Here is a 13,589-nt window from a genome sequence, read left to right on the forward strand (position 1 = left end):
AGTCAATATGCACACATTTCTTCTCTTCCAAAGGCTAAGTCAAAAGCTACCACCTCCATGAAGCTCAATGATGTCTAACTGGGGTTTCATGGATGTTCTTCAAGATCACTACTTGCTGACCCTCAATCCCTTCCAAATCCTGAATCAATGACAAGGCTTAAATGGAAGTATCTAGAAAGACTACCTTATAAAAGGAAGGACAGAATTTCAGAATAGGGGTTAACTTCCTATAGTGTAGGGCTCATGCCCTATTCATCATCATACCCCACAAAGTATCTTTCACATATGAACTCAATGAGTACATGAATAAAGTAGCTCAACAGGAAATTTTACTAATGATACTAGAAGTATCTCCATGGCAAATTGTACTCTGCTATGACAAAGGCTGCCTCAACTGTCTCAAACCTAAGAGATTTAAAATCCCATCCAATTTATAGAGTTTTACTACCAAGAAAATGTCAGTCCAGAATTGTTGAATGACTTGTCCAAGATTATAAAAGGTGGAATATAAGGCTTAACATCAAAAAGAGTAATATCTCATTGTTTTACTTCCTATATTTTCTTTTTTTACATGCAAATGAAAAAAAATCTTTTATTCTGGATTTAAATATTTTCCTACTGGAACTGAAACCCCACAGTGCTAACCTGGTAGAAAGGAACTGAGAGGTGAAACTAACTTTAAATAGGAACGAAACTGATGAAACTTTGGTCACTGACTAAAATAAATGAAATGACGAAAACAAAAACAAACCACCTTATCGTGAAAAGCCAATTAGACCATGGAAACATTGTCATCTGAATAATTTAAGGTTTGAATAGGGGTTATGTCTTCCATTTTGAAAGTTGTCTCCTATTCCAGAAAGCTGAGTTGCTAGGTAGATATAACATTTCTTGCAGGGGTGTGAATACATAATAAACTATAGAATAGCTAGACTTAAAAAAAAAATGGTCACACAAAATAAAAGGGAAAGGAAACCATCAATGCTCATTGGTCAGGCTAGGTACATTAAGGAGGCTAGTATTCGTACTAAGTATAGAGCAAGAGGATATGGGTCTTCAGTCAAATCAAAAGCATGTAGTAAGCACCTATCATGTGTCAGACACTGCAAGGACTGAGGATACAGTAAGCTTAAAAAAAAGTCCCTGCCCTCAGGGAGCTCAGAGTCTTCAGCCGAAGTATGAGGGATGTAGGTTTGAAATAGCAAAGAACTTTCTGACTCAGAGGGCAGTTTCACAGAAGAATTCGGAAGGAGGCAACAGGGTTAAAGTTATTAGGCTCTAAGCCTAGATCATAGGAACCTGCATCTATTATAGTCTGCAATATTGTGGAAGGGCCAAGGGAAGAATGACCAAGTAGCCTGTTCGTCTAACTATCTGTGTAACCTCAGGAACAACAGTTAATTTCTGGACATCTCAGTTTATTTATCTATAAAACAGGGAGAATAAAACCTCCCCCCAATTTACCATAATGAATTAAAATGAGCATCCTATATAATAATGAGTACCAAGGAAGTTTCCAAATTTATCATCTAATTGGATGTCCATAATCTGGGATTTTAAAGAAATGTAGTTGCATTCACATGTCAAACATGTAACACATGCTATTCTTCTAATTGAGGTTTAAAGAATTAGAAAATCAGGATAAAAAAAAGGAACATGGAGTCATAGGTATCAAAAGAGGAAACTAGGCAATAGTTACTTACCCTGTTCCCTACATTAGGTATGGACAATGGACAATGACAAAGAGTTATGTTTTGGTGTGAAGGCTGCCCATTTCCTGGTCCTATTAAGAAGTCAAACAGCTGAATTACTTGGTCCCCCTGCCTAATTTGCCTCTAGATTTTCCAATCAGAGGTAGAGAGCATCTCACTGGAGTCTAGGGAATACTTCTGGAGATTCAGGAAGAGAATAGCAAGACGTTCTCCTCCCTAGGAGCACACACAGCTGTCCCCCTTACCTCCATTCCCATCTCATTTATGAACACAACCCTACGCCCACCCCAGAGACAACGTGCCAGACACTTCCCCATGGAGAGGGGAGTATGTTACAGTTCACAGAGCACCCCAGCCAGCAAAAGCGAGACATTCTGAAGAATGGCAAATTTTCAGAGCTGTGTGGTTTTATATGGAAAAAGGATATTGCATCATTAAAGAGGTTAATGAGCTTAGCAAGGCAGATGCCCTGAATGATAGGGAGGGGAGGGATTGGGGGAGGGGTGGGGAAAAGAGAGACAATTAAAGAGAATTGCATCTATTCTTCAACGTCAGGCATGGTCTCCAAGCAGCCTCCTGGTGGTGATAATTGCCGACAGAAGGATAAGCTCCATGTCTCCTGGTGAGCTTCTGGAGTCGACCTTAGTTGCTGGCCACAGACAACCCAGTTCACATATGGCCTTGGACCCTTAGAGCTCTAAGCAGATTCATCAGGCTCTACACCAGAAAGGGACCTTAGTGATTCTTCAGGGCCTTTTTACAGATGAGGAAACTGAGGCTCCAGAGAAATGAAGCAATTTGCCCAAGGTCACATAGAAGCTGCTATTTTTTATCAGGGTAATACTATAAAAATAATACATACTGATTTCAGCAAGGTAAGAGCAGTATCTCTTGTTATTTTCTTTCCTGCATAAAGTATTTTTGGTCCATTAACTGATTGAAATAACCATACCAAGAGAGCACTGAAAATGGACTGGTATCCCCCAGAGGTTTCAAGTGGAATACCAGCCAATCAATAAACATTTACTGTGTACCCACTATAGGCAGCTAGGTGGTTCAGTGGATAAAATGCCCAGTCTAGAGTCAGGAAGACTCATCTTCTTGAGTTCAGATCTGACCTCTAGACACTTACTAGTTGTATGACCCTGGGCAAGTCACTTAACCCTGTTTGCCTCAGTTTCCTCATCTGTTAAATGTGCTGGAGAAGGAAATGGTGAAGTACTCCAGTATCTTTGCCAAGAAAACCCCAGCTGGGGTCATGGAGGGTCTGACACAACTGAACGAGAACAGGCACCCATTATGTCTCAGGCACTGTGTTAGGTGCTGATGATATAAAAATAAAAACAAAATGGTACCTGCCCTGACAGAGCTTACATTTGACCACATTTGTCTCATTCCTGTTTAGCATCCCCACATGACACTAACACATTGGAGCATGTCCAGATGCTCAAAACTGGGATGGAAAGGAACACAGAACTCATGCCCCATGAGGAGAATGTAAAGGAACTGGGGATGTTTAACTGAAGGAAAAGAAGACTTGAGAAAGCCATAATCACTGACTCAAGACTCAAATCACTTTTAATTGCTCTTAAGTGGGAAGGGGAGGATGCTGGTTCTGAGGTCCTTCAGTAGGAGGAACTAGGACCAAGAAGATGAAGTCAGAAAAAAACAGGAAGAGCTTTCCACCAGTTAGATTTGTCCAACAAGGAAGGCCAAAGCTTGCCTCCTGGAGTACTAATTACCCTGAGACTCAAAGAATTCAAGCAGAGGTTGTGCGACCATCTAGTACAGGTTCAAGGGTAGATTCCTGCATGCAATTTGTACATTGGAAAAGCTAAAACTCCCTAAGGTGCGTTGTAACGCCAATATGCTGTAATCTCAGGTTACAGGCTCAGAGCTGGAACTAGAATCTGGGTCAAGATTCTAAGTCCTACTCAAGAGTCTATTATCCTGTCTTCTCCATCCCAATCGGAATCTCCACCCCCAAAAGTAAGTGTCTGCCAATACTGGATACTTAATCTTCTCCTCCCATCAACAAAACTTACTGAAAAATATTTACTAGAGAAGAAACAGGCACAAGAGAGGTACTGAAGAGATCTGGCACCACACAGGTAAATTCCCAGAGCCTGCAGAAAACTTCTGCAGTCTTCACTTAGGACACCCCCCCCCCTCAATATAAACTGAGTGGGTAAGGCTTCCCAACAGGGGATCAATCTCTAATCTCTTCTTAACAGCTCATCCTCCTCAGCAAGATTTAGGAAATAATCCAAAAGTGAAAGTGATTACTTAAACTGTCTCTACAATATAATCAAAATAGCTCCAAGAAAGAAAGGAAGATAGATAGAAGACCCGGAGTTCTGGTTCTAGCTCGTACAGGTCACCTTCCTTCTCTGTTTTCCGTTTCTTCATTCATAAAATGATTTGAAGGACTAGAAGATTCTGATGGTCTTGTCCAATTTCCAGTGAATCCTGCTTCCAAAGGATATTACTTTCTTTTTTGTCTCCATTCAGGCGATTAAGTGACTAAATGAGGGTTATTAGATGGAAAAAAAAATCCTCCCTCCACCCAATCTGAATACATAAAGATGGTGCTATTGATGTGCTGCATAGAGGGTAAGTGTAATTAGTTGCTTTCCAGTAGGTGGGAGAGGGTGCACAGATCCATCCATACTCTCTTCTCTTTTCCACCATGCCTCAGCATAAAAGCGTGGCTATAATATCTCCTTATGGAGTGGAGTAAAGCCATCTCCTGGTCCATATTGTTTTTAATTCGGTTCTTTGGATTTATCAGGGATCTCCCTTCAACTGAGGTAAGACACTATGCAGAATTACGTTAAGTCAAGCTGATCTATTCCCTGTTTCTCAAATGTGCCCTGCTTATTCCAGAAATGCCTCTTCTTTCCTCCTCTTTGTCTTTTTAAATTGTGTTTATCCTTATAGGTCGTTAAGTCTCACCTCCTCCAAGAAGCCCACCCTGACCCTCCCAGTCTGTAGTGAGTTCTCATAAATATAAACTCAAAGCATCTATTCTCTCTCTGTCTCTGTCTGTCTGTCTCTCTCCCTCCCTCTTTTTCACTCATTTATTTGACTTATAACCAAATGAAGCTTTGTGTCATCTCTTGTACAATTGCCTAATTTTGTGTTGTTATTTAACTTTTCTTAAACATATCTCCCTGAGTTCAGGGCTCTTCCTCCCTTTGGATTCAAGAACCAGGTCTTCCTATCATTAGGTTTTGCCAACTGTGTATCCTCTGTTTTGAAGAATGACAATCCTCAAAAGGGCGTGTTTAAAGATCGGAGAATTGGATCTGTGTTAGCCTGTTCTCTCTACCCCACCTTTACTGGAATTCTATGGTGAGGTGTGCTTGCAACAGGATTCCCTAGTCTACACAGTGTCACTTAGTCTGTGCCTCAGCTTCCTCTCCTATAAAATGGGACCAGTGATGTTTAGCCCCCTGGGGAGATATAAATGAATAAGTAGTTAAACAGATGAATGAGAACTTGGCAACCCATACATACCCAAGAGAAGGCTATGGAGGGTTAATACACCTGCCCCAGGGATGTGTTGCAATGCATAAGGATCTAAAGCAAGAGAGTACTTTGAGATCCTAGGTTAATAGAAGTTCTATAAACAGAGGGCATTACTATGACCCACACCTACTTGGTCAGTCATCCCTCTAGAATGACTAATACTCTCTCTGAGTACACATCAAGAAAGGCTCATGGGATGTGAGTTTGGAGGAGAGTGTGGGATAAGGAGGGAGAATGGGCCACCGAGGAGGGCAGAGACAGGGCAGAGACAAAGGGGATGTTCAGTGGAACAGATGAGAGGGTAGCTTATGGCAATGCTGTCAAAAGTTGAGTGTGTGTGTGTGTGTGTGTGTGTGTGTGTGTGTTTGGCATACCAGCCTCAATGCAGCATTCCAAATAAATAACAGACTCAATTTAAGCCAGCAACAGCAGCTTATCAGAGTTTGCTTTTAACATGTGGGCCCACAGGTCCAAGAATACCAAACCGCTTAGCGTGGAAGGTAAATTAGATCTGGACACAATTCACTACACCTCAACAATTCTTGTGAAAGGAGACACACATTTGCGCACAACGCACCACATACCCACATACACAGGGACCCAGGGGCACACACTCAGAGTTTATACTCTGTCTCTCACAGGGCTGCCATAAGCTCCTCAATGAATTTTTTTCAGGATGTTCCTTCTCAGGGACATTGCTGAGCAGAGTTAGACTTGAAACACATGAAGTAAAGAAGCCCTTTCCAGAAAATATGTGTGTCACTTGTGGCTTGGTTGGAACTGTACACAATGCATACTTTTCTTTTTCAAATGATGTCAGCCCTTCCCCCTCCCATCATTTTACAGAGGTAGGCAGTCCATAGGTGTGGAATACTGAATGTATTTTTTCCAATATTTTTCAATATATTGATTTTTTCCTAGATTTTTTCTTCTCTTTTTCTTCTTTATTTTTTTCCTTTAAAAAATGTGTTATATAGGAAAGATGGGAAGGCTATGGGGGAAATTCTGGTGATGTAAAGAAAAAATATCAATGAACATTTAGTTTTAAAGCAGAAGGTGTCAATATAACAGCAGGGTCATTGTAACTGCCAGGGTCTATTACGATTAGCTCCTTCTTCCTCCCCTCCTAAAAAATAAACATGAGTTGCACTTTGGATACTCTACATCAACTTAGACCATTCCTGCTTCCTGCACATATGTACATATTAGCACACAGAAACCTCACACCCTCCTCCTATCCAAACCAGACAGATGTGCACATTTTAGAGATCTTGGCTCAAGCAAAAAGTTCCTCTTCTCCTTCACAGATCTGAGGACCCTTCCCTCTCAGGTTCTAAATGTCTCAGTTTTAGTGGAAAAGGCCCAGCGAGGCAAAGATGCAGGATTCTCCCCACTCTTCTTACAGTGCCTGCTGCCATCCTCTAGATTTTTAAAAAACCACTCTTGTCTTGTGGGCCATATAAAAACTAGGCAGCAAGGTAGATATCTGGCCAATGGATGAGCTTTTGCCAACCCCTGACTGAGATCTTTGGAGTGCCATCCAGAACCCCAACTATACTTAAAAGTTAAAAACAATCAAATGTGTTGGAACATTCACCTGAGAATTTAGACAAAGTTTTCAGAGGAAATAGGCACTTATAAGCCTTTGCGGGGAAGGCTGCTGCATATGGAACTCAGCAGAATGTTCAGTGGAAAAAGCTTTACAGAATATCAAATCCAACATCCTCATTTTACAAAGAAGGAAACTGAGGGTTAGGATTGGGCCAGTGTCCTCCTTGTCACACAGCTAGCAAGCAGCCCATAATTTCCAAACCAGTGCTCTTTGCACAGCACCATACTCCTGAGGAGTTAGCAAGAACATTTCTTTTCTCACTCTTGTTCTGGGCCCTTCTTTTACTCTTTTAACAGGTGGAATAACAGTGTGATATGTCCATATATTGTTGTTAGCCCTTGAGTTACAGAAGAGTCTGTTTTTCTCCCTTGGAGATCACAGGATCAGAGACTCATGAACTGGAACCACTATACCCTACTGTCTCTTGCCCATTAAATCACACATAGCTGTGTCATGGCCAGCTAACTGGTGAAGGGTTGGGAGGCATGTCTTTCAGAGCACATGGGTCTACTCCTCTTCCTTCCATGGCCCATTTTATTTTGAATCACATCTTGGCTCCTTCTACTGGACGTCATTTAATTCTCTAGGCATCAGTTTCCTCATCTGTAAAATGAGGGGCATGCCTTAATTCTCTCTAAGGTCTCTTCCAGATCTAAATGTTATGACAACCAGTGGTGTTGTCAGTAATGACAAACAAGAAGAAGACCTCCTGCCCACTGGATGATCTTTGGAGGATTTATAGGAAAATGTGAACAAGAATTACTAATGATGACAAGGTACAGAGGAGTAGTGATCTGCTATTCCAAAGATATCATGGCTCTGCCAAAGTACTAGATTCTTGCTGTTTGCCCCGGAATCCTCACTGCAATTACTAAAGAGACATTCCTATGAAATTCAGTGCATTTCAGAAATGGAAGGGGATCTCAGAAACCATCTGGTTTATGCCATACTTGAAGAAGAATTCCTTTCTCCAACATCTCCAGTAAGTAGTCACTTAGCCTTCACATAACTAAGGAAGAATTAAGTATATCAATCCCCCCACCCCCACCATGCCCAAGGCTGTTCAGTTAGCTCTCACTTAGTAAGATTTTCCTGCCATTGAGCCTAGATGGACATACGTGACTGTCCCTAAAGTACTTCCTAATCTAAACTCTATGAATCAAAGAATTACCTAACTGAGACCTGAGAGGTCATTTAGGACAAGCTACTAATTTTACAATTGTAGAGCTGTGTAATGATTTGCTCAAGCTCACACATCAAGTTAGTGGTGGAGATGGGACTAGAATCTAAATCTTTTGATGTCTGGTTCAGTAGCCTTGAAGTGCTCTAGACAATTCTTTAAAACTAGCTCTCTCTCCCCTTCTCTCTCCAAATACATACACACATATATATGTATATATAAATAAAATATATATATATACACATGTGTATATATACACATACATTTTGTGTATGTATATACATTTGTGTATATGTGCATATACATATATATTTTTTATTCTGAAAAAAGAATTGTATATAATAATGATTGTATATATCTATACATATATACACATACATACACATAATAAACACACACAATATTGAACAAGGGCTTGATTTAAGGTGAAAGAAAGTTTTTTTTTTTTGAGGGGGGCGTTAGGATGGTTGGGTACAGTCAACCCAAGCTAGAAGAGGAGGAGGAAGAAGAGGAGGCAGGAGCGGCAGCAGCAGCATAACAGACAGCTGGTGTTTGGGTGGTAGTAAATCACCCTGAAATGAGCCTCTTCCGTGGACTCAATGAGGCCTAAACAACAAAGGGAGGCCCAGCTTGCAGCCGGACAGCCCGCTAGCCAGCCACAGACACACATAACAGCTTCATTCAGGAGCCCCGAGTCAATACAAAAGCTTCGAAATCAATCCGACATCCCGCCACCCCAGACAATGCCCCAAATCTTCTCAGAATCGAAGTCTCAAACGAGGGGACAGCATTCAGGAGAGATCAAACTGCCGGCCTGACATTGAAAGGGAGGCCAAAGAGAAAAAGCGAGGTGGGGGAGGGAGGAAAAAAGAATGTCCCTGTTTATTAACAGTAGTGGTTGTGGTCTAACTCACATACCCTTGGCTACATGCATTAAAAGGTTGTATTTTGTTGGTTTTCAAGCACATTACAAACCAGTGTGCAAATGTATGCATGTGCCAATATCTCTAGCAGGGCTCATCTCCCTACTTAGCATCTCTGTCTTATTCAGAAATGCCCCGTGTGAACCTTCCAAACAGCTCTTTCCCACTGGATCATCAGTTGCTGTACAGTACAGTACTTACCCAAACACAAGCACACACATGCAAATTCCACCAACAGTTTAGGGTGTTAAGAGTCAAAACCTTTTTGCCTGTGTCTCTCACACTTCACAGATGGGGGCACTTTTTCCCAAGCTGGGCCCTCAGGGTAATTATCTGCACCATTCTGAACTGCTTAATCCTGTTATCAGCTGCAGACTCAGTGTCCTGGTTCAGTTACATGAGCTTTACTGGTGTGTGTGTGTGTATGTCTGTGTGTGCAAGGGGGTAACAGAAAGGGAGATGGAGATTGCACACACTCTCCCCTCCCATCCTTTCCTAGGGTTATTGTTACAGCTTCTTTGCCCCTCTTCCCAGGGGCCCCAGCAGTTGAGAGCCAAGAGAACTCGTGGGTCACTGACCCCAACCCACACCCTAGGAAGCCTGTCACCAATAGTAGAATGTCACCTGCCCAGGACAGTGGGCCAGCTGCTAAGGCAGGGATGCCAAGCTCTGGGCTGTTAAAGAACAAAATGAATCTGATCCTGGCTTTCCTGGGGGGCAAGCTCAGAGAAAACCGACAAGCCACAGGTCAGGATAAACACAGTTGCCAGGGCTTCCTGAAAAGTCCTGGATAACACAACCTTAAAATTCTTGGCAGCTTCCAACATGGTTAAATAACCTTCTAGTGAAGCCACAGGGCTCATGGCACAGGCCCAGACATCCACAGCCTAGTGTCCTTCTCCTCCAAGGTCCTAATCCTCTATAGTTGTTTCTTAAAGAAGAAACAGAAGAATTGAAAACAAGGGTCTAATAAACAAGAACAGGGAAAATAATTGATTGGGGTAGGGGTGGAGGGTGGAGTCTAGAATTTGTCAGCAAAGTATTAAAGCTGTTAATAATAACAACAATAACAATAACTGCATTTACATAGTACTTTAAAGTTTGTAAAGAACGTCGTGTCCCTGATCTCATTGTGATGAACAATCTTGAAAATGACTTGCTACAAGTAGTATTACTCCCATTTTAGAAATAAGGAAACTAAGGTTAGCGCAATTAAGCAACTTGTCTATAGTCACCTAGCTAATAAGTATCAAAGGAAGGATTTGAACGCAACTCTTTCTGACTCCAAGCCCAGCATTCTATCACTTCTGCCACAGTGCCACTGAGGAATGGTGTATATCTGGGCCCAACTGTGCACCTGATCAATTCTGCAGGACTCCAGATATTGCCTCTTCTTTGGTTTCTCTGTTTGTAAATTGTAGGCAGGGCAGAATATCCTTCTCCAGTCAAAAAGTAAAAAAAGACAAATGCTTGCCACCGAGATGATCTAATGCATGTCAAATCCATTGCCACTGTGTTTTCCTAACCTTTCTCTATCTGCAATGATCTTTATGGACTTGCCAGGAAAGACCACAGAATAGGCTACACTCCTTCCCTACACCAAGCTAGCCATCTTTTTATCCACAGTCCCCATTTTCAACCACACACACACATATACATGCACAAAACATATGTATTGTTTCTCTCCCCCCTTTCTTCACTGTGGTCACTACTACCACTAACTTTTGAATTGCAAGCTCAAGATCAACCTAAAAAGCTAACACAATCTTCAACTAAATTAATGTTTAGTTGTTTCAGTTGTGTCTGACTTTTCATGACCCTGTTTGGGGTTTTCTTGGCAAAGATGATGGAATGGTTTACCATTTCCTTCTCCAGCTCATTTTACAGATGAAGAAATTGAGGCAAACAAGGTTAAGTGACTTGCCCAGGGTCACATAGCTAGTAAGTGTATGAGGCCAGATTTGAACTCAGAAAGATGAGTCTTCCTGACTTCAGGCCCAGCACTCTCTGCACTGTACCACCTAGCTGCCCAACTAAATTAATAGGGGCATAATATCCAGAATGAGGGACATGATATACCCACCATATTCTACCCTGATCAGTTCACATCTGGAGTATGGCCTTCTTCTTAACTATAACATTTTAGGAAGGACATTGATGAATTAAATTATGTCCACAGAAGGGGTAACAATGATGGTTAGGAGACTTAAAATCATGTCATATTTAGATCAGTTGAAGAAATTAAGAGTGTTTTTTCTGAAGAAGAAGAAGAAAAGAGTTAGGGGGTACTTAATAGCTATTTCAAAGTATTTAAATGTTATAATATGGTAGAAGGATTAGATTTATCCTGGTTGCCCCCAAAGGAGCGCTGTTGGAGACAGGAGAAAAACATAATAAAGTTACATATAAAGAAAGTCTTCCTAACAATTAATGTTGCCGAACAGTGAAGTGCTGTCTTTGGACAAGAGTGAGTTTCACAGTCACTCGAAGTCTTCAGGGAAAAGGTAAATGATCGCAAGTCAAGTATATTGTAAAAAGGACTCCTGATGAGGCACAAGTTGGATCAGACAACCTCTCAGGTCTCTTCTAACTCTGAGATTCTGAAATTCTGTGACTCTTGATTTTCCATCCAACTTTATCACAGAGTAACAAAAAGAAGAAACTGAAAGCTTCCCTAGACTAGCACTGCATACACAGTAGGGCTCAACAAATGATGGCTGGCTACTTGACTTACACAGCCCAGAATATTTCAGATAGAAAATCGCTATAGGGAATATCTGTTTGGAGAGAAAAAAAATTAAGGGTTCCAAGGTAGCACTGGCAAAAAGATGGGTAAACAGCCATATCTCAGAGAATCCAAGGATCTCAAAGCAAGAATAGACAAAGACCAAGTCTACAATATTACCCAAAAGTGACCATCCAGCCTCCACTTAGTGTGAGATCCCACTCAAAAGAATTAAAAGACTTTTCTGTTACTCATTAATGTGAGTTCATTTATCTCTTTAGAGTGTTCCATTTTCACTTCTCCCAGTTCAAGCCCCAAGACATATTGAAAAAGAAATGTTTATTGAACACCTACTATATGCATAATACAAAGAAAGGAGTCAACCAACAACTCTTGCTTACTGACTGCCTAGCTGACAAACCTACCCTTAACAAACCCTGCCAAAACAGTATTTTATCCCCAGTGTTGAATTAGGCAAAAAGACAGGAGCTCTCAGACAACTGAGGACAAAAGGAATAAGTAATTCTAAAATTTTCCTTTTCCACTTCTCCACAGTGACTACAACAACTGTCAGATGGTTATTGTCCATCCTTTAGGAGCAATCTGAAGAGCTGATGGAATTGTCCCACGGAGTCTATCTTGGTTTGAGTTGGAATTAAATCTAAAGCAGGAAGAGGAGTGGGGTACACTTAGTCTTTGCTTAAGAGCCGAAGATTTAGAAAGGGGCAGGGCTTTAGAGATCAACTAGTCCAACATCTTTACTTCATATGGTGGAGAGAGGGGAGGGTAAGAATTCAAAGTCCCAAAGCTAGTAAGGGGAATATCTGGGAGATTGATACAGTTCACCAGCCTCCCAATCCAGCCCTTTTCTCACTCACTGTACCATGCTGCTTGGGTGCAAAAGATTTTAACTAACACTACTCACTAATTACATTATACCATTTTTCTAGGTTTAAAAGAGAATATCAAAATATGCTCAGATTTGTATTTCAGGTCTTTATTTAAAAACACCTTTCTCTTTTTATTTTCTGAACCTCTCTACCTCCCTCTTCTCTCTTATATGCACTTCCCTCTTCCTCATAATAATAGTTGGCATTTATGTAACACATGAAGCTTTGCAAAATGCTTTCCATACATTTTATCATCTGATCCTCACAATAATCTTGTGATATGGGTACTAGAGGTGTCATTACCTGTATTATTTTACAGATATAGAAATTGCATTTCTGAGACTTGCTCCAGGTCACAAAGCTAGTGAGTACAAGACACAGGATTTTAGTGCAGGTTTTCCAACTCTGAGTCTATCTCTCTGCTTAAACAACTGGTGTTTAGAATACCAACTTCATCTAAGACTCAATTCAGATTCCATTTTCTTTAGGAAGTCTCTCTCTCTCTCTCTCTCTCTCTCTCTCTCTCTCACACACACACACACACACACACACACACACATCATTGCTGGTCTCTCCCTCCTCAAGCTGTCTTATATTTAATTTCTTATGCACATGTTATCTCATAGCAGAAAGTAAGATCCTTAAAGGCAGAAACTATATCATGTTTGTATTCCTAGCACCTCAGACAGTACCAGACACGAAGTAGAAACTTAATAAAAATTTGTGGAAATGAAGCAAATGGGCATGAGCATCTCAGAACAAACATACTCTATGGAAATATCAAATGCCAGATTCCCTTTAGCACCTTCACAAAGGGCAGAAGAGAATCAAACTAGGAAGGTATCCTAAGTTCAAGAAAAGGAAAGAAGTAGACACAGGTGCAAAATCAGAACAAAAAATGGGGCCTTTCTCCTATTACTTCTGACACTGCTCATTTTTAGGACTAACAGTTCTATCTTTATTCTCCCTAAATAACTAACCATATTTCTTCCTGAAACTAATGGGAAAACAAGACT

General features: G+C 41.0%; 1 protein-coding gene across 3 annotated transcripts in view; it reads right to left on the minus strand.

Annotated features, from left to right (window-relative positions):
* The window catches only part of SETBP1 (SET binding protein 1), a 514,417-nt gene that overhangs the window by 418,230 nt on the left and 82,598 nt on the right, over positions 1–13,589 (minus strand). The window lies entirely within an intron of this gene.

The sequence above is a fragment of the Petaurus breviceps genome, unplaced genomic scaffold (assembly GCF_028583685.1).
Source record: "Petaurus breviceps papuanus isolate PSGF00001 unplaced genomic scaffold, PetGlider_PUasm1.0 151, whole genome shotgun sequence".
In the NCBI taxonomy this organism is placed as follows: Eukaryota; Metazoa; Chordata; class Mammalia; order Diprotodontia; family Petauridae; genus Petaurus; species Petaurus breviceps.